This window comes from Electrona antarctica (assembly GCF_951216825.1).
Source record: "Electrona antarctica genome assembly, chromosome: 2".
Taxonomy (NCBI): Eukaryota; Metazoa; Chordata; class Actinopteri; order Myctophiformes; family Myctophidae; genus Electrona; species Electrona antarctica.
This window is the reverse complement of record NC_136807.1, coordinates 38,816,714-38,838,762: the sequence shown is the minus strand read 5'-3', so window position 1 is coordinate 38,838,762 and position 22,049 is coordinate 38,816,714. Positions and strand designations below refer to the sequence as shown.

The window sequence follows — 22,049 nt, the reverse complement described above, 5'->3', positions numbered from 1 at the left end:
TTGTATAAGGGTGATTTACTCACATACTGTATCACATTTTAATTACCATCCAGCCAAGCAAAGTGAGCCATTTCCCTGAAGGAATGGCTCATGGTGAGGTGCTGAAAGGCCTTGCACACAAGAGCCAGCCGCATGTATGCTGGGTCTCCCTCAGTTACAACAACCTCCAGCAGCAGCATGGTCAGGATCCAGTTAGGAAGCTAAAAGGCAAGAAAATGCAAAAACAATTAAATCACCACCATCAATTTTAAATAATCATTGGTTCTGGTTAAAGTTCTTGCACTTTACCTTTAAGATCGGTGGTGTGTCTGGTGGCTATTGGAAAGAAACAAAAAATTGTAATTACTCATATATGTGGTGGTACTTGTATGAAAGATTGCATATGTGAGAGAGTAATTGATGTTAACACTAACCCACCACTTCTTGGCGTAGCTGTGTTCTCCTGTCTCATGTGTCTAACATTAAAACAATAGAACCGTTATATCAATGAGGTAGGACTTAGAATAGAACATTTGTGTTGGATTTCTTTTACAATGAAATATAATGCATTATTAATTTCATTAATTACAAATCATGCCGATCTGAAGACATACATTTCAGGCCAATTGAGACAGTTTACGAAATTGGAAATCCATAATCTATCCATTTAACATCAAAGCTGTCATTACTATACTCATTTTAACAAATTAACAATGCACTTCAACATAGTTAACTATAAAGTGTTTGAAGCAACTGCGTGCATTAGTAATCTATGGTACTGAAGCAACTGTATGCATTAGTAATCTATGGTACTAAAGTACATCATACCGGTCAAGCTCAAAGCTCTCCACAAGGAGCAGGCACCACCACTTCCGTATGACAGGCATGTCTTTCTAAAATAAGTGTCAAAAGTAGTTGAAATGCTCAATTCAATTAAAATGAATTGGCCACCATAATAATCCAAGACAAATTAAAAGAAGAAGAAACTCACCACAGTGTAATCAAATGGCGCCTCTAATGCAATGTACAAGGTAGCCTGAAAATACAACACTTGTGTTTAGAACATCAATTAGTCTGAACTGGGTCAACACATTTATTCCATTTAATTGACACGTCTCACCATCAGCATGAATACGCCACAGTCCTGTCCGACTGGTTGCTTCGGGAAACCCTGAAATATTTGAAGACGGAAATACCCATAAGGACTTTTCTGGCAAAAAACCCAAACAATATCCAGACAGTAACTAAAGTTACGACAGCAAAAATACCTTTATGTCATGGCCAGCCTTCTCAACCCACTGCCCCGGAACGATCTTCTCCGCAAGATCCCTGTATTGATTAGGTCAACAGCAGTGTTAGAAAAACTGAAAAACTGAACATGAACTTTACTAATAAGCATGCACATGTCACACATGCACAATCTATGTAAAGTGCTTTGGATAAAAGCGCTATATAAATGCACCATTTACCATTTACACAGACCATACTGAACACAGTCACAAGAGCATGCACACCAAATCCACCACCAGGAGACAAACGGTCATTCGAAACTGACCGTGAATGCACACAAGTGGCTCATATGCCTTTAAGAAAATCATTTAGCTTTTCTGCCGTCATTGATAGCTTTAAGATGAGATGGACAGGAAACTGGGAGGAGGGGGCATGCAATTAAGATCGCGAACCCGCGATGAATAAGCGCATAGGTGCCCAGACCACTAGGCCAGCCCTTTTTGCGAACAAGGAGGCCACATGACTCCTGAACGTGTATTTCATTTTTTCAATGTCTTAACCTCAAAAGACAATGGTATCTGGGATCAAATCCTGCTCTCTGGCCATACTTCGAATCCAGAAAGAGAATCTCTCTGGGTGGGCTTCAAGACCTAAAACACACCAAGTCTGGATTGTCAGCCTACAGTACATTTTGAAATGTCAATTGAAGACTTAGGGGTTGACACTAAGGTCTCAGAAGCACAAGTACAAATTTGTTAATTTAATAATTCTGGGGCTGTACAAAATGGACATACCATATCCATGCCAAATGTGTCAATAGCTATACAACATCACTTATTTTAAATTCGTCATCTTGTGATTATAGTGAACTAAAGACAGTTGCTTCCACACTCAAATGCTCTTGCCCATCGGGCAACCTGAAAGCACCTGAACAAGTTTTATTTACTTGCCAGAGGAAGTCAGGCAACCGTTAGTGTCAACCCTTGCTGAGACTAGAAACCAACATTTATGATATTAAATTGTGTTAAGCAGCACAGCAGCGAATGCACACAAGAACTGCCATTAAGTACAAATACAGAATAATGCACAATCATGAAATAGGGATCTATAAAGTGCCAGCACTGTTACATGTAAAAAATAGATTACATAACTCCCCATTATGTCATTGAGGTTTAACTAATTTGGATCAAATTAGACCAAATGGACAGAGCACACTGCTCTGCTGAAGCATATTCCAGGTCGCGGGGTTACGACAAATACAACACCTTCTTACCAAACTGTGTGTACAGAGGGCAGGGAAAAGTAATGTAACTCTGGTTGCTGAACTGTTTTGGAGAAGTAAATAATTGAGCAATAGACCAAGGGAGATTTATACATAACAGTACATCACATGTTCAGGAATTGGTTGACTTGCTACTTACACACAACTGGAAGTGCCCAGGTGTCCAAATGGGAAGAAACAACATCTCTCTCTCCGAAGCATCACTCTGAGTTGGGGTCAACAACATAGAGCTGAGATTAGCCAAAATTAGACATCATAAGCATAAAGGTTTGCAGAACCATCCTCTAAGCCACAGGTTTCAACTTTGTGATACGAACTGGATTCTCTCATTTCTTTTTTTTACCGTTTAACCTCGCATGATCGCATCCCTACTCTGGGGGGGAGGGGGGATATTAGTCAAAATGGCAGATCTACAAAATCACTGCGTCGAAGAGGTTTGGTGTAAAGGGCGCAAAAAAGAGCAGACCAAGTACCTAGCCAAAGGTCAAGTTATATACAAAATATTGAGTTGTTACCAAGTGCATAGCCTACTTCTCCAAATGCATTTACAAAATGTAAATGCCCAGATCATAATACAAATGAGTACTTACAGGTAAACATGTCATTGGTTCAATGCCAGTGAGCCAAAGTGGTGAACTGTAGAGATCAGAAATGAAGATTATTTTTCCCTGTGGAAGAATGTACATGCATATTGAGCCTATATCATAGACTGTATAAACAAGAAATCACTGAATTAAAGTAGACAGTAGTACACACTGTACCTTGGATTCGGCAATCTGCGAGATGAGATTGAAGCATCCATTTCCCACCTGAAAATGTAACAGTAGCGTATGAATAAGACTTCAATAAAAAAGGAAATAAAGAAAACCATTAGGCTATCCGTTACGCACAGTGGATTCCATCTGACGATTAGCCAAGCCCAAGGTCCAAAGGTCATGGCGGGACAGGACAGCACTGCCAGCTCTGACAATGAGCTCATCCCCAGGCCTCTCTTCATCCAAGATATAGTTGAGCTAATATAAAGTGACAGATATACTATGAATGGATTGACATTTAAATTGTTTTGTCTTAACTTAGGCTACACATTGCTTTTTGTTATAGTTTAAAATGTTTTAGCATACCACTTGAATTTGACCACGGTGGAGTGGTGTCGTCCATGAGGCTCGGCAGGCCTGGGCATTTTCACACGTGACCCTTGCACAGTCTGGCCCACACAGATCTGCATCTAAAAGCACAATAACAAAAACAGCATCATACAGGGACAATAAAAAAAAATTAGAAATTTGATACCATGTCAGAAAAAGTAGAGTTGGCTACCACTGTCTGGCTGGCTGGCTGCACTGTTGAATTAGCCACCGTCCGTGGTGTCACAGCTCTTGTGCCATCTGTGGAGGGTTGTGACACAGAGAGAATAGAACACTGATCAGTGGAACAGTCAGGTTACATACTTGGAGAACACACCTATCTCTGTATTGAATATTCACCTAGCACTGCTTGTCCCATGTCAGACATTGAGATATTGCTCATCTGTGTCGACTTGAGGCCACGTTGTAAACACCCTTTCAGCAGCTTGGCATTGGTCGCCGTGTTGTGGTGTTGAATGATGCTCCTCATGACGAACACATGAGTCGATGGTGCCATTTGGTTCAGGAAGTAGTTGTTCTTTCTCATCATTCCAAAGAACTGCTCAGCCGCCTGACTATTAAGTGAACCCTGGAGCTCCGGAACTAGCTCTATTCTTCGGAGTATGTCAAAGGGATCCTTTGTGTTCGACTCATGCAGTTTGTCATAGAGGACATAATGATGTGATGAGCCTGTGACTGGATGAGCATTAGGGTCGGGGTTGTTGTTCTTATTAACAAGCCATGGAAGGGACACCGTCAACTTCTTATTCTTTGCAGCCTCAAGGTTGTCAGCCGTAGGTTCTGCTAATCGTCCATGATATGGTTGGAATGGCAGGGAACTCGATCGATGGTTGGCATGTGCGGCCAAACCACGGGCAAAGTCATATACAACAACATTCGGGAAGTGCTTCCAAGAGAAGAGCAGGTCGGCATAGTCTCTGGGGCTCTCTGCTCTCAGGTTGAACTTGACACCGTGAGGGCAGAGGATGACAGACCACCCACCTGGGTAAAAACATTCATATTCACAGTTTACTTTGTCATTCATTCTGTATCAGTTGAATGTCTGAAGAGGACATGTCAAGATGGGAATTCTTTGTACAACCGTCTACAAATGTACTAGCAGATAATGACATATTATGCCCTTCAAAAAGTAGTCCTTACCAGAAGCACCCCAGATCTGCTGGAAGACCTTGTCATATGTCTGCCTGCTCTTCATCTCATTCTGCAGCCTTATAATGAGGTCCATTCTCGATCCCTTGTAGTCCACTTTACAAGACTTGCACAGTTTCCGCACTATTCCAACCTGAAAGATAGAATTATGTGTTCAATGGCAATACAATGTGGCCCTGGCCACACAGTCATGACCCTCCCATGCCTCTGCGGGTATGTGGTTTGGGGCTGTCCCCCTACAGTAGATTGTTTAGGAGCGTGAGCATCGATTAAACACCTTAACCCATTTAGACGCAAGGACGATTCTACAAATGTTTTGCTTAAGGACACTGACAAACTCTAAAAAAAAAAATACTTTAAAATAAACAGAATTTAGGCAAAATATTCAAAAACATGTACCTTCTGCTTCATAAATTCGCCCACTAGACGGTCTTCTGTAATGCTCTGGAGTTCTGCCTCAACTGCCTCATCTCCAGATTTTACAGAAGACATCTTCTCATACTCCGTGTTCAGCACTACGTCACTCTTCCTTGTTTGCTGGCCTATCCACGGTGCCCAGTGCTCATAATCTGGATGAATTGCCAGTGGATTCTTAGCACGGCCTACCAAAAATTAAATTAAATAGTGTTACAAATGCTCATTAGTTTACTTTAACATATCAGGACAAACAAATAAATGTGGTTGCAATTCAAAATGCTAAACATATGGTTAGTGGGTGTTTTACAAAATAGATTAAATGTGTCACGTATTAGTATATGGGTAATGTAGAGCAGCAGTGTTTCTCAAACCTTTCAGGTTGTGACCCCTGTGATTCAACAAAATCATTTGGGGTCCTGACACACAGGTTGAGAAGCACCGATTTACAACATCACCATTATTTGTCCAAAGAGCTTCAGACAGGTAATTACTAGGGTATTATGCTTACTGGGAACAAAGCCACGGCAGATCAACTCCATCTCCACAGAGTTCCAAAACTCTGTGATGTTCTGTTCCCCATTGTAGTCATCAGAAGGTTTTTTTTATTTCACTCACTGTAAAACCCAAAGTAAATTGACATTTACTGAATGTTAACACCAAAACAACATTGTCTTTGGATTCAAATCAAAACATTATGACCTACCAGCCATGGTGAAAACCCCTTTCTTGTGGAGGTCCATGATGACAACAGGAGGATGGTAGCCACACAACACACACGAATATGTGTAATCGATGTCCGACAAGGCCTCAAAGTGACAGTAGCCATGAAGCATTGAGTCTCTGGGTGGGAATGACACTTTTTTTAACTGCTCCAAGCCGTCTATGACCCTAGACACTGACACATGACTCTGGGGAGTGGGGTGTAATGGTAGATTACCAGGTGGGAATTAAGAACATTGTCACATAAGCATACTTGGATATTCATTTATATGTGTTTAAAGACTAACTTAACAGACTGAACAGTTTTTCTATACACACCTGCAAATTGATTCTGAGATACAGGCACAGTTCCAGACTGAGAAGAATGTGGTCATTGAAATTGTGTAGACCGTGCTCCCACTCCTGGTATCTGTAGAGCATCTGGCACACTGCACATCTTCGGGTGAAGGTCCACACACCTGTCAAGGTATAACACACCATTTAGACAACTCTTGCACCATACAATTCATCTCATATTTCAAGCAACAAAGATGTCAAAATACTAGTGACTTACTGTTGATTATTCCACTCATGGTAACTATTTTTGCGTTTCTGGTGATTACCACTGGACTTTCAAGCTGTGGCTGGTCTGGACACAGAAGGCATTTGGTCTCAGCCGGATAGAAGTGAGTGGGATACTCAGTTGGGGGTTTATTGATGACTTCCTCTGGGAGATTGAACGGAATCTTCTTGCTTGACATTATGTAATCTGTCATGCGTCGCAAGTCTTTTGGAGGAGGATAGGCATCACATTCAGATTCTTCTGGTTGCTTTGCTGGAGAACTTGGTGTTGTGATGAACAGTTCACCATTGACTTGAAATAAGTGCCATTTGGCAATGTTCTGGTGAGAGCAGGACATGCGTGGATTGGCACATGGACAATGCCATGTATTGTCAGCGTTTTTGTACGTCACCATGATCCTGCCCTGTTTACTATGTGGTGTAACTTCAGGCTCATAGATAGACAGACAGATGTGGCATGAGTAACCAAAATCAACCAAAACAGAGAAAGGGACACCTTCTCTCAGTGAATCTTGTTGTCTTTTTAAGCATGTTGCCTTTTTCCCTTCTCCAAAGAATTGACAAGCAACCATTTTGTCCAGGATTGACTCGTCCAGAGGTTCCTCAGTAGCTATGCGATCACAGTAATCTAGTGAACGGATGTGTTCACAATGATCATGAAGAAGACCACTCCGTTGTGCCAACTGCAGGTAGCTCTGGCATTCATTCAATTCACACCATGTATTCTGTTTTTCTCCCCAGCATTTCTTTTGGACATGTATCGGTGTAGCAAAGCCATGGCCAGTTCTCTGAACAGCTGAAATGCCATTCTTTGCATCTACAATTACGGCTGCAAGGTGGCTTAGGGCAGTTATGTCCTTGTCCGTTTTTGAATGTGCGCGTGCAATGTGAAGACGGAGATTCCTCCGGTACATGAGTTTAGAGCAGTGCGGGCATTTGGAATGGGTAGAGGGCTCAGAAGGGCTGGGCGCCTGACCACTGTGCATCGCAGGGCTGGCAGACTGAGAAGGGCTGAACATCTGAACCGAAGGACTGGCGGACTGACCACTGTGCATCGCAGGGCTGGCAGACTGAGAAGGGCTGAACATCTGAACCGAAGGACTGGCAGACTGACCACTGTGCATCGCAGGGCTGGCAGACTGAGAAGGGCTGAACATCTGAACCGAAGGACTGGTGGACTGACCACTGTGCATCGCAGGGCTGGCAGACTGAGAAGGGCTGAACATCTGAACCGAAGGACTGGCGGACTGACCACTGTGCATCGCAGGGCTGGCAGACTGAGAAGGGCTGAACATCTGAACCGAAGGACTGGCAGACTGACCACTGTGCATCGCCGGGCTGGCGGACTGACCACTGTGCAGCGCAGGGCTGGCGGACTGACCACTGTGCATCGCAGGGCTGGCAGACTGAGAAGGGCTGAACATCTGAACCGAAGGACTGGCAGACTGACCACTGTGCATCGCAGGGCTGGCAGACTGAGAAGGGCTGAACATCTGAACCGAAGGACTGGTGGACTGACCACTGTGCATCGCAGGGCTGGCAGACTGAGAAGGGCTGAACATCTGAACCGAAGGACTGGTGGACTGACCACTGTGCATCGCAGGGCTGGCAGACTGAGAAGGGCTGAACATCTGAACCGAAGGACTGGCGGACTGACCACTGTGCATCGCAGGGCTGAACATCTGAACCAAAGGACTGGCAGACTGACCACTGTGCATCGCCGGGCTGGCGGACTGAGAAGGGCTGAACAGCTGACCCGAATGGAGTTTGCACTTCGGCAGGTGTTTTTTCATCGCATCAGACCTTAAAATGGTATTCTCACACCAGGGACAATGATAGTGTGCCTCTGATCTGCACTTAAGACCGCATCTAATGATGCGCAGATCTAGAGGGAGGGGGGGGGGAGACATACAATATGAGAAATGCATATACAGTATATAATATACACACACAGCACCAACTCATGAAGCGTTCTTACATTTCAAATGTACTTAAGGGGAAAGCCATCCTTCATAGACCACTGGCAGTCACTAGACTGACTCACTGAACACACAAATTGCATGCGTTGCAGAGATGGAACCTGGGTGAAATGAGTGCATGAATAACACACCCTGCCTGGCCAAGGCCAACAGTCTGAATAAGTCCCAATGTCAATTTCATTGGCGGTTAATATGGAATGATGCATCTGTTAATAAAAAGAAACAAGACAATTTTAACAATTACACTGAATTTGCAGATCAGATAATCTACATCTGTAGACAGGCATACAGGCCATAGATCTGTCAATCTGCCTATGCTGTAACAATAACAGGAATCACCAGAAGCAGGGTTGTATGCAACCAGCTGTTGCTAATGAATAACCTTACACTTTGGCTACATTTCATATTTACATGTCGATGTAAGCTCTTTATGTCAGACATGCTCTATGTGAAGAGTTTTCCTGTGTCATCAACTCATTTTATGGAACAATGGCCAGAGCCAGTTAGCCAAAAGCTAACATAATAATGCAAGGTACAAGCAAGTGCATGTTACAAAAACGGAATATAAGGGGGATTAATGGTAGTTAGCTTCATAAGTTCATAAGCTTATGAATTTATAAGCTTCATAAATTAGAATCGTAATATTGCTTGTTGTGTTAGTTTACTGGCTTGTTAGCTAAGCTTACTCGAGCAGGCAAGAAAGAAAAGAAAAATAACGCATTAACTCCTGTTCATAAGTCGCCTAGTTTGCACTGCAGAACGTTTACGTTTATATGAAGTTATACTTATAATATTAATATTGTCTTGTTGGTTTACGTACCTTGCTTCGATGAGAGAAGAGACAGAACTACAGCAAAGAGGCTGTATATAACCGCTGCTCTATAGGTGCCAGATTTGCAACAAACATATTGAAAAGAAGCCACTCAAGAAATTGCAACAGATTAGCTAATTTAAATCTAGTTTGAAAATAGCAGAGCTAGAAGCATAGCAGCATATTAAATTAATAATAATACTAATATTAATACTAACAATACTAATAATGATAATAATACAAGTCGCTTATAATAAGCGGACATGGCAACATGAAGGGAACAAGGGAACGCCCCTTTTCTGTTTCCGTTTATCTGTTTCCGTTTCCGCTCTCTGAGCGGACTTCCCCCCGCCCAGAGCCTTAGAAAAAACAGAGTTCTGCAAACTCCGTTGACTTCATGGGGCCTGCGTAATGGCGGCCTCTAGTGCTACTGGGGACGCCGATTAGGGACAGTTCCTGAACCGGATGTTGACAGACTGCATGGATCCGAATGGAGTCCAGCGAAAAAGGCATGAACAAACATCGATATTAATAACTATGCCCTTCTAAAAAAATAATCGATGCTGACAGATGAAAGAAGACATGTCACAGGTTATTTTCGGATACTATGTTTATATGATTTGCAAACGATATAATTATATTGACGTCTCGAAAGAGCACAATAAGAGTTTCTGAGCTGACAGTATCGCGAGAATTCATTGACAAGCTGTTAAGAACTTAGATTCTCGCGATAACAGCCTATATGCATGTCTTTTAATACAAATAGCCTAATTATCAACAGATTTCATTTTAATCACCTTATCAATGTGTTTTAGTGCAATTTCGCTAAGATATGATAATGTAACCTATTGATGTTTCATAGAAGTGCATGCTTGGGCAATGGTGATAACTGGTAAGTTGATTTGTTTCATACATGTTTATGTTTGTATTATTTCCATAATATGGATCAGCACAGCAGCAGCCTTGTTTTATTGTAGACATTTAAAAAGTGTTTGCCTAAGTGCAGTGTGTGTATATCTAAACTAGTTGACATGTCTTTCCAGACAGAAAAGTGTCTACATGTACTGACATAATCATGGTCTACATTCATGTGACTTGATACATAATTTAAAATAATATTAAAGCTAACAGTTCATGGTAAAATATGCATGTATTTTATAGGCTATATTCTGTATTTTATATTAAGATAACAGTCTTGTTTTATTTGGTTTTATTTATGTAAACTGTATCCACTATATAAGATCACTGAATCAGTCAGAATAGTATATTATCTAATTCTGAGAGCAATGGAGGATCCCCAAGGAGACAGAAAAGTGATTTTGATGTCCACATTCGCTGACATACAACTATCTTTTATTATGAATGCAGAATAAAGAACCTGCAACTGAGCAACCACCTAAACTCAGTGTGTTTAAAGCAATAGTGATTTAATTAAAACAGGAACAGTGTTACAATACGGTAGGGGTAACACAACTCGTTAAAAGCTTAATGGGTTGATCAGAACTGGAATTAGCCCATCCTCACAGCACCGTGGGATAATATATTAACATTTTCAAGCATCCAAAGCCAATTATTAATTCATGTCGTTGATTTCACTGACCATGCATGACCCTCAGATAACCTGTTAACAAGCCTGTCAACAGAACCTACTGTAGCAGGTTCACACTTGAAATGTTCTATAATGTAAACCACACTTCACACCCACATATTACTGACCACAGGTAGGTACTGTATTGTATAACACTATGATACTGCATAGTGTTGTGTGAGTATTGTCACAATATGACACCCGTAGAGCCTACATGTTGGTTGGTCATCTTTCTGAGATGGCTCTAGCTTTGCACAAGGTAGACCAAACGCATCTACATGCAGTGTAAAAACCCTTTTACAGAATGTAATCTTGACTTGAAGGAAGACATATTTCTAGAAAAGAACATGTTAAAGACCTTAAGACCCCCCCTTCAGGGCTTCCTCTCAAAAAGGAAGCCCAAATGTATAGATCCATGTACATAATGGCATTATTATCCCAGTATTTTCTTAACTTAATATTGTGTAGTACTAGTGACTCATTATCTTTCTTCTCCCTTAACCTTTGTCCCTATCTGTCTATCTCTCTTTAGCTGTCACGAGTGCAGCAGTTAGCACAGGAACCGGTGGTGAAGACTTTGAGAAGATCTCAGCCATCATGAAAGTCGTACCTCAGCTACAGTATATCTGTGTGGAGCTGTTGGAAGACAAAACTGCACCCGAATTTACAAAAACTGAAAAGAACATTCTCTTCTCCCTAGCGGGCTACATTGCTCATAGTATTAGCAAGAACGGCAGCATTTGTAATGAATGTAAAACAGAAAAGACCGACAGCAAGTGTGCCAGTATTGCAGAGGACAGTATTGCAGAGGACCCCCTCTAAAACGAGATGATACATCTCAAGGGGCTATCCTCTAAAGGAAATACAATTTCAATATACTTTAATGGCCCTGAAAGAGTACAAAGCAGGTGCCCTTTGCCATCCCTCCCCAGAGGTGTCAGACTTAGTCCACCAAGTACAGCAACATATTCTATTTTTTTTAAAGGAGCTGACAAGCTGGAGAAACAACAACTTTATTTCCAGATTGAGGAGAAACTATCACTGAATGTCCATAAAATAAATACTTTTATACCAACATTTGCTATAAGGCTTATAGTGAGAGTTTATTATCATTATGTTAACTTGTTGTTAATAAAGCATGCTTCATTGCATTCATACTGGAGTGAATGGGAACCCACATTAAATATTTTGCGGGGGTTTGCAAAAGGGCCTTTCTGTGTGGAGTTTGCATGTTCTCCCCGTGTCCCCTAGGGTAGGTACCCTCACAAAATGCAGTAATCCGGGCCTTTCTGTGTGGAGTTTGCATGTTCTCCCCGTGTCCCCTCACAAAATGCAGTAATCCTGGTCTCTAAACTAAAATGCAGTAATCCTGGTCTCTAAAGTAGTTGACTATGTGACTGTCTGGAAATGTGCTATATAATTTATTATCATCCTACTATCTGAATGAGGTGAGCCCTAAATAGGTAAACCAATATAGCAAAAAATACTTTAATGCCAATAGTATAACAGCAATAATAATAGTGAAATAGTACCTTATTTTACAGTATTTGTTTGAAGTAGTTTCCTAATTTAGCTGTAAAACCATATAATTCACAATGACTTGGTGAGTGAGTTGGTGAATAATAGACACATCTGCTCCCAGGCCGCGCATGATGGAGATGGAGTTCCAGTGAAGCCAGGAGTCTAGTGTGAGTGAATCCATGTTAGCAGTCTGGTTAATGTCCATGGGCATGGCTGTATTTAATGGTGTAGTGGCCATAAATGTACAGCTGCAAGTCTGTGGACTCCTCCATATCGTATCTGGAAAATACAAAGACACATAGACACATTTGTTAAGAACAGGAAAGCATCAGTGTAATAGTCACATTTCTGATATCGGATAGCAGATATGCAAGCTTATAGCGTGTCATGCTGCACTATGAGCATATCATCATCATACTATATGAATGACATTTATTTTCGTGTCATGCCACTTGGGCTCATCCCATATGGGATTATGACACATTTAACAAAGTACCGGTACGTTAAAAACAACTGACATTACAGTCCTTCCTGTTCATATTCCATAATGCATTATTAAATACATGAATACATATTTGTACAGTATTTGAACAAAATTAAAACAAGGCCATGTAAATGGCTCTCCTCCTCATTGATCAGGCCTTTTCAAGGAATGAGGCAAATGAAAAGGTGTACTTTCAGTTTCTCAAAGTCCTCCAACCATATCAATTTATGATTTGGATCCACCTTATTAAGAAGTCTTGCCCTAATTTGAGTTGTAGAATGGACAATAAAAAACAAAATGCATTTCACTTTCAATTTCCTTTACATCACACAGACTACATAATCTATCCTCCTCAACCGTGCCTACATATCTACCTGTCTCAATATGCAGACCAAGTATGCCAGCTCTAATTTGGGCCCTTGCCAGAATGTGAACCCAGGCATGTTGAGTTGTATGTTAGAAATACAACAATTTATAATCTGTTCTCAATAAAAACCTATTTGACCAAAAAAAGAAATGTTGTTGAGTATGGGTCCACCGTCCCCAGCATGTAATAAGCAATATGTGACCCTACCATTAACAAAGGGGGGAAAAAACGTCATCATGCTTTAAGTAGCATGCGATGTGTCAAACAGGTTTTCATGATGCTGAATCCATTCCAAGCATTAGTTTTGCCAAAACAAAAACAGTCCTTGGGCTAAAAACAGCCATAGCCGTCATCACAAATGTGATGTCAGCACATTTGGGCAATTACAATTTACAATTCAGGCATTTAGCAGACACTCTTAATCCGGAGCGATTTACAATAAGCAAGAACAAAAAGCATGGCAATACATAACTGTTATGACCCTATAGGCCGGGTCATTATGTATTTTAGTGTTGGTATTGCCCTGCATTGTCTTCCTTCCGTGTGTGTGTGTGTCTGCATGCGGGTGATTGAGTGGTGAGGAGGGACTGATTGAGTGGACACACACACACACACACACACACACACACACACACACACACACACACACACACACACACACACACACACACACACACACACACACACACACACACACACACACACACACACACACACACACACACACACACACACACACACATGAAACATGCGTAAACTATACATACCATATAAAGTGCTATGGCTTGGTGCCTTGTATGGTTTCTGCCGCCAATCTATGTAAAGCGCCTTGGATAAAGGCACTATATGAATTTACCAGTTTCGAATTGCAGCCGTCCGTAGGTGCCCTTTGAGAGCGGTTTTGAAGGAGTCAAGGGATTCACATGTCTTTATGACAGTTGGTACTTGGTAGGGTGTGATCAATGTACATAAACAAATATTCTGTTTTCCGTAGTACACTACAGAGTTGAGGTGTAAATTCAGGTCAGGCCATAATACTTTAATTACAATTACTACTCACCCAGCCCACAACACTGTTCCTCACAAAGACATCATAAGTGCCTTAGGGTCTTTCAACATCAATGATGGATGGACATGAAGTGCTCCACCCCTCCTGTCAGTAAATACAAGAAAACACAAATGCATTACAATACATTTATATATTCTATTTCTGGCAAATGTGTGCAACTGATTCAAGTGTTGCTCAAGGAATCAGATTATTAAAACTAGTACAGTAATGCCACAGTAAAGCAGTGCCAGTGATACATAGCACACATTTGTATAGGACTATATGTACAGTAGTATACAAATACAAAAGGCTATGGGGGCTGACTTCCCAAAGAAACATGAATTAGTTTGTAATTGTAATAACAATAGTAAAAAGTTGAATATTTTCCTCCAGGTGTGAAGTAGAAGTACAGTACTGAATTCAAGTGGAGTAAAGCATGCAGTAGCATACTACTAGTATAATTTCCACTACTGCTAACATGTATAAACATATCGTTTTCATATGCCAGCCAAGCACTAAGAAAGGTAGATTTGCAAACGGGTACACGCTTTATACTGTGTACTGTACACACAGTAAAACCATGATTTGCTCAGAGTGTTAAATATGCATGCAACAGTGACGCCTGGTCTTATGACTGATGATAAAGCGATGATAAAGTACGTTCAGATTATAGGGTAAGCACAAGAAGCCATGCATGCAGAAAAATAAAATAATGTTGTACAATGTACATAATGAGGTGATGAACAACATGTTTAGAAAATATGAACGTGTTCGTGGACGATCGTTCTTTGAACGCGTTCGGGTACAACACTGTCCCTCCCTGTGTCCGAGCACAAAAATAGCGTTTGTTCACCACCAAGTGGCACTGTTGCACAGCCTAATACAGGCCAGGGAGGAGGGCTTGTACAGTACAGTACAGTACAGTACAGTACAGTACAGTACAGTACAGTACAGTACAGTACAGTACAGTACAGTACAGTACAGTACCACTCACTTCAGACAGCTCAGATTGTTGTTAAATTAAGAATTCTTGGTAACCAATGTGCTATTTCTCTTATTATTAAAGGACCACTACCACAACCTCACTAATAATCATGATAAAATGGCACGATTTTTGTTCTACTCAGTCTGTGTCTCATAGGAGGGCTGTGGGCAGTTTAGAAACCGTCCTTCAGTGACATAATTAGGCAGATTTATTTTTTTAAATACGTTTTTTTTTTACAAAAATGTTTAGATTTCCATTATCGTGAGAACGATGGCTTCCATTTTCGCATTGCAACTTTTCAGGACTAGAAAGCCTGCAGTTTCTATTAGCTTGTATTCCCCATCGATGATGTCACTGGAGGACGGTTTCAGAACTGCCCACAGCCCTCCTATGAGACACAGATAGTAGGAAAAAATTGCGCCATTTTTTCATGATTATTAGTGAGGACCTATTATATGACGATAGGTTGAAACGTGGTGAAGTGGTCCTTTTAGCAGGCACAACTTGACAAAATAAAAGTGTTCTTTGTGCCTCAACACAATACCTCTCATTTGCTGTGATTTTTTTTGGAGGGGAATATTTGTGAAACATTTTATTTTCATACAGTATTGGTTGGTTGGGAGGGGATCCGATTTGTATAAGCTTGCCTTGGTTTGACTGTACTAAACAGGCATAGAGCCCCGCTCTCCGCTGCGTGGTCCGCAGCGACCGGACCTTAGTCTTTTTCAAAAATGATTAGTGGACCTTCAGCATTTCTAGTTGAGGACCTCTGGGCTAGGCCTTTTAGCGAGAATAGAGGTACATTTTCTTTACCTTGTAGTCGATCAACTGCTCCGTCTTTTCCCAAGGTAGACAATGAGGCCTCTTCTCTACGGGACTCAATGCTGTGGTCCTACAAACACATGAAATGAGATTGTACAGTACAGACATCACATTCACTATATCCATAAATTCTCTTTGGTCTTCCTCTAGGCCTCCTGCCTGGAAGTTCCAACCTCAGCATCCTTCTACTGATATACTCACTGTCCCTCCTCAACATTTTAGTCTCTGCTACCTCCAACTCGGTTTCCTGCCTTCTCCTCAGTGAATAGTTTTAATCACATTTTAGTCACCTGGAATGTTTTAGTGTTAGTCTAGTTTTAGTCGACTAGATCTACAATTGATTTAGTCGACAAAAATGTATTTTGGCGGGCCTTGATGTAATGGCTGATTTTACACTTTCTGAAATCTTTTGCTATTTTCAGCATACAACCAAGCGTAAAATGACTTATACTGGGTCTCTTGTCCACTAGTCCATTCCTAACATTTGTCTAGTTTTTATTTGTTGACAAAATTGTCAATATATTTACTCTTAGTTTTAGTCATCATAGCTTAGTTTTCATTTAGTTTCCATTTAGGTTTCGTCAGTGGAAAAAGGTAGTCGACGAACATTTTCCATCTTAGTTTTAGTCAACGAAATAAACACTGGTCTAAAAACCAATGAACCATACAAGATAGCTGTGTGTAAATGGTAAATGGTAAATGGTGCATTTATATAGCGCCTTTATCCAAGGCGCTTTACAGAGATTGTGCATTACATTCACCCATTCATACACCGATGGCAGCGGAAACCATGCAAGGCACCAACTAGCACATCGGGAGCAATTAGGGGTTCAGTGTCTTGCTCAAGGACACTTCGACAGTGACTCTGGGGGAGCCCAGGTTCGAACTGGCAACCTCACGGTTACCATCCAGACACTCTACCCCTGAGCCACCGCCGCCCCCGCTATGTGTAACATAGCTGGTCTCACCATCGTCCTGCACACCTTCCCTTTCATTCTTGCTGATGCTTTCCTACAATACTTCAAGTACTTACCTTATTTAAGACCCCAAGAAGTGTCTCGTCAAGTTTCTTTCCCTACAGCTCCCTTCTTGGGTGTATTGGTCCAACTTCCCCAGGAATGTGTACTGCAGCGCTTTAAGGGTGATTGTCCAGAACACTTCCTCGATCTGAGACAGAGAAATACATACAAATGAAATGAAATGAAATAGTGTGCTTTAGCACACTGCATTACTATGCCATCTTGGGAGTTAAGCATAAAACAAGTGAGCTTGTAGATGGGATAGTTTTGACAATACTAGGAGACCTAGAGCTCCAAAGAAAACTGAGAACCTTGTGTGCATGTGAATGCTTAGTGGTCTTTACCTGTGTGACCGCTTCTGTGACTTGGTGACCAGTGAGCATTCGTTTTGCACAAAATACACTCCTTGAGCTAAAAACGGCATGACAAATGTGATGAGGTCAGCACATTTTGGACACATTTGGGCAAGTGGCTATGGCTGTTTTTAGCCCAAGGAGTGTATTTTGTGCAAAACGAATGCTTGAAATGGATTCAGAATCCTAGTTTGACATGTCACATGCAAAAGGAAAGTTTGACATTTTTGCCAATGTTTTATCCAATGTTCACATGTCCAGCAGAATGTGAAATGAACAACAAAACAGTGAGCTTATTAGTTTGCCTTGAACACAGCACCAATATAATTTCCAGTGGTCCCCAGCCAAATGGAGAGTTGACGTGGTTGATTTGGCCCGGTTTCATTTAACACTCTCAAGAGTTAAATTGTTGTTAAACATCTGCATTACTGAATTTACAAGAAGTCTATACAATTATAGAATGTGCAAGAATTATTACTTTGATCAACGTTTTTGCCTGTGATAACACATACCATAAATTCCACATTGGCTTAATTGTGGTGGACATTTGTCAACATTCCATTTTTGCCACGGACATACAAAATGACTAAATGAGTGGACAAAATATTACCAGAAACACATGAATAGATAGCCCTGACCATAACAAATGTGTAGTGTTCGAATGGAACCAAATGGACCCATGTCTTTGCAAATAAAACATTTGAGAAGCACTACTAGACTACTAGTGGACTCCTAATGTGCCATATATAGTGTCATAGTAAATAATTCTCGTACATATTCTTCAGTATTAAAGTGGGTGTTATGATCAAAATAAGAACATTATAATGGTGTGTAAAAGAAAATCAAACATTTATTGCCACGTTCATTGTTGGTGAACAACAACAACACTAGTGGCTACACTTCAGTGACTGGAAGAGTGAAAGGCAACAGCCCCGGCCCGGCTTTTAATGATCTTAAATACATTTATTTTAGATCGCTTTTTAGTAATAGTACAACATAAACATTACAGAGACTTTAGTTGTCACTGAGTAATACTTTAAAACAGTTGTCATTTTGCATACATACCTAAAATGTCCGATATCCGCGGCGCTCTCGTTGAAAACAATGTACTTCAACTCCAGGCTGGTCCCCAGGCTGTCCCTATTAGGCGGAATGCACGATGACGTTGGACAACATCCGGTTTACTTCCGGGTAAAGCTTAGAAGGGTAGCGCCATATTTCGCCCATAGAGATACATGCATTTTTCCAGACTTTAACAGGCCAACGTCGTTTAATTCCGAAAGGTAAAGTTAACATTAATACGGTTTTCAGTTTTACCATCTTTTTTTCTTGATAATGGTATCCGTCTTTTATACTTTACCATTTTGTAATTGCCTTAAATCTCTTGTTTGAATGTGCTTGTTTCCAATGCTAATGCTGCTGCTGCTGTTTGCCTGTGTGTATCAGTTATGCTCATTTGTGTTGATTTCTTTTTTTAAATAAACGGCAGGGAGTCCGTTTTGTTTTATAACTAGAAATCCTTTAACTGTTGAATTTAATTGTAACCCCACATGATGCAAACTAATCATTGGTGTATATTTAGCCCGCAGGACTTTTTGTGTTATCATTTTATGTGACTGCACCTCGTGCTGTTTACATTTCTGCTTAATACAGTATTAAATAAATCAATCATCCATTCATTCAGAGTGTGTTAATTTATCCAACTCTGACTGTATGTACATACTATAACCAAAAGTATCCGTACATTTTTAACAGAGGTGAATCCTTTTGAAATAACATTCAATGGGCACATAATCTGTTTCATATAGATAGACAAGTAGGCTATGATGTTTTTCATTTTAGGTCTGCAAGCTTAAGTATACTTTATTAGCGATTATTATTTTTAGTGAAAATAAAAATGTATTTATTTGATATCAATTATTTGATAGACATCAATCCTCAGTAGATATCCATCATTATACTGAGTTACTGACTCTTGTTCAAAGCTCTTAATTTAAACCATTTCCATGTAGATCATTATTAATTATTTTGCTCATTTCAGGGTATGGAATTCACAAAGTCCCTTGCCCACCTGCCGCAAATGCGGTTCAATGATGTTGAAAGACTTGCTGCTCAGTTTTCTGACACACCATCTTCCAAACGGGAGAAGGGATACAAGTTCTTCATTGAACAGTATCTTTTTGATTATGAAGGTAAAGTGCTTTTGTCTTTGATAGTAAAACATCAGCATACCATGTTCTTTTGATACGTATTAGCCCTGTGTGTGGACCCCTATCTAAATAGGTTTTGTGCCAGAGACCCTGCAGAGGAAAAGATTTGTTTAAATTTTGGTCATAATTAAAAATTGTTCACTATTGTAAGATTTTAATCTTTTTAAAATAGCAGATCTACAAGCTCACCGCACTGAGATGAGGTTTATAGCAGATTTGAATGCTATATTCATTATTTTGGGGACAACCCAGTCAAGGACCCCACTTTGAGAAGTACATCATCTCATTCTGTATCATGAAATATAATAATTCATTAATATGCATGGTTAATCTTGCACACTTCTTCCCAAACAATGAAACAGTGTCTAACGTAGTTGATCATGCTGTGACGGTGAGAGGACGAAGTCACCGTTCAATGAGGAAAAATGAGGAGGCTCACTACCTTCAGGTTTCTCAAAATGAATAGTTGTAATTGTAATCCTGCTGCGGTTGCAGTCAGATGGTTATCCTGCGGTTGCAGTCGGATGGTCCTGCGGTTGCAGATGAGACTTTACAGTGTTCCCAGTTCCCACAAAGTTGCATCTACTTCAGTGTGTTTCTCAGTCTGTCAGTGATTTCTGTAGTGAAACTCCAAAAACCTATGTTACAGTGTCAGAGTGACATATCTTTAAAAACAAAAGATTGATTTTTTTGTGGACAAATGAAAGACTGAGAAAGACTCTGTGTGATCAAAATACATATATTTTACCATGTTGGCTTAATGGTCCGGGCACCCTAGGCTCTAAAGTAGCCTGAGTGCATTGTGGGTTTGAGTCCTTTTTTTTTACTGCATGTCTCTCTGCATGTGTCCTGTCCATCTAAAGGCAGAAAATCTCTCTCTCTCTTTCTTTCTCTCTTTCTATGGACACTGGCATCCACTTGAGATTGAACTGTTTTTATTTCCCTTTGCTGTTTGTAGAAGTGTAAATGTGTTACAGCAACAACGCTCATTGTTTTTTCCATATTAACAGATCACACTTCATTCCGAAAAGGTTCCTGTGGAACTGGAGAGCACTTCGTGCTCATGTGCTGCTGGGAAGGCCTTATGTAACCATATAGTGGCACTTCTCTTTCAAACCGCACACTACAGGTACGTCACAAAAAAGGATAATGGTAAAGTAATTTTTTTCTGTAATGCATGTAGGTAGGTTTAATTATGTGGAGAAAAACATTTCCTCAATATTCTAATTTTTTGATTTACCTATGTAGTACCTTAGGAGCCAAATCGGTACCATTACCTCTGGCCTGTACCAGCTCTCTGCAAACCTGGCATCGGCCAAGGACACAGGTCAGATATTAATGTTTTTTTATGTTGAACAAGTTCAACAATTCTATTGTTTTGTGTCTTGTCATTTCATTATTCATCTTTATTTTATCACAGGGGATTGCACCAGAGGCAACTAATGACGTGGTGGTGCGTAAACCAGTGCCAAAGAAGAAGGATAGTGTCAGGACTGGTGTTAAGTGCACACTGTACCAGGCATTTACTGGTATGTATGACCGCTAACCAACATACATTAGATACCCATTTCTTTGGGACTTTATGATTACACTCACAAACAAGTCCTTCTGAACTTCTTAGGTATTATATCATACGTAGGCAACTGGTGCCACGGGGGCCACATACGGGGCTGTATGTGCCCCTCGGCCCCACCTTCACTTAATGTGGCCCACAGGTTAATATCAGAATACTGATATATTATTGATTTCAGCTGTTATAATTCCAAACATGCAAACATGACCTAGCAAACATAGCTTTTTCAGAAAACTGTCAGGATGTAGAAGACATTTTTAGAATATGATCTCCGGGTATGATGTCACATGCATGCCCTCTATATTATTAAAATGGTCATGGTGTGTTTTTGAGTGCTGTTGGCCTTTCTCCTTTAACAGTCTTCATTACGGACGTGTCATTGGAGGTGATAAGTGTTGGTGTCTGCTTTATCGTGAAAAGGCAGGTGTCATAATTAAATCAAAATTTGACGGTTCTCCTTTTTTTTCCTGTCAGGGCCTCTTCCAGATCCACACGTCATGGCAAGTGGGGAGAAATTAAGACATCTGCGTCCACAACTGGGAATTTGTAAAGTTCTCCATGGTATAAAGGACTTAAAGATAGTGGACTCAAAATTTGGCCAAGTGCCATTTGGGTCTGTCCTGTCCTATCAGTGCCCTCCTGAACTTAGTAGAGACATCATTAAGCACCCTGATGGTCCCAAGTTTCCACAGTTGCCTGTACAGGGTTACCGTTTCACCAACACATCTCCAATCGCTTTTCAGCCCAGTTATAAGCAACAATGTCACTTGGATAGCTTGCAGGTGTCATGGGAGCTGTCTGCTGCT

At 40.7% G+C, this 22,049-nt stretch overlaps 2 long non-coding RNA genes across 2 annotated transcripts; both read right to left on the bottom strand.

The window, feature by feature from the left end:
• Positions 1-2,661: 2,661 nt before the first annotated feature.
• LOC306937093 lies at positions 2,662-3,505 on the bottom strand. Its single transcript, XR_013791584.1, has 4 exons — positions 3,382-3,505; positions 3,253-3,300; positions 3,082-3,159; positions 2,662-2,696 (listed from the first exon to the last, which is right to left on the bottom strand). It is a non-coding gene; the product is annotated as an uncharacterized lncRNA (long non-coding RNA).
• An 8,583-nt stretch (positions 3,506-12,088) lies between these two features.
• Positions 12,089-17,244, bottom strand: LOC306939744. Its single transcript, XR_013791919.1, has 4 exons — positions 17,122-17,244; positions 16,080-16,158; positions 14,294-14,386; positions 12,089-12,661 (listed from the first exon to the last, which is right to left on the bottom strand). It is a non-coding gene; the product is annotated as an uncharacterized lncRNA (long non-coding RNA).
• Between the last annotated feature and the right edge of the window lie 4,805 nt (positions 17,245-22,049).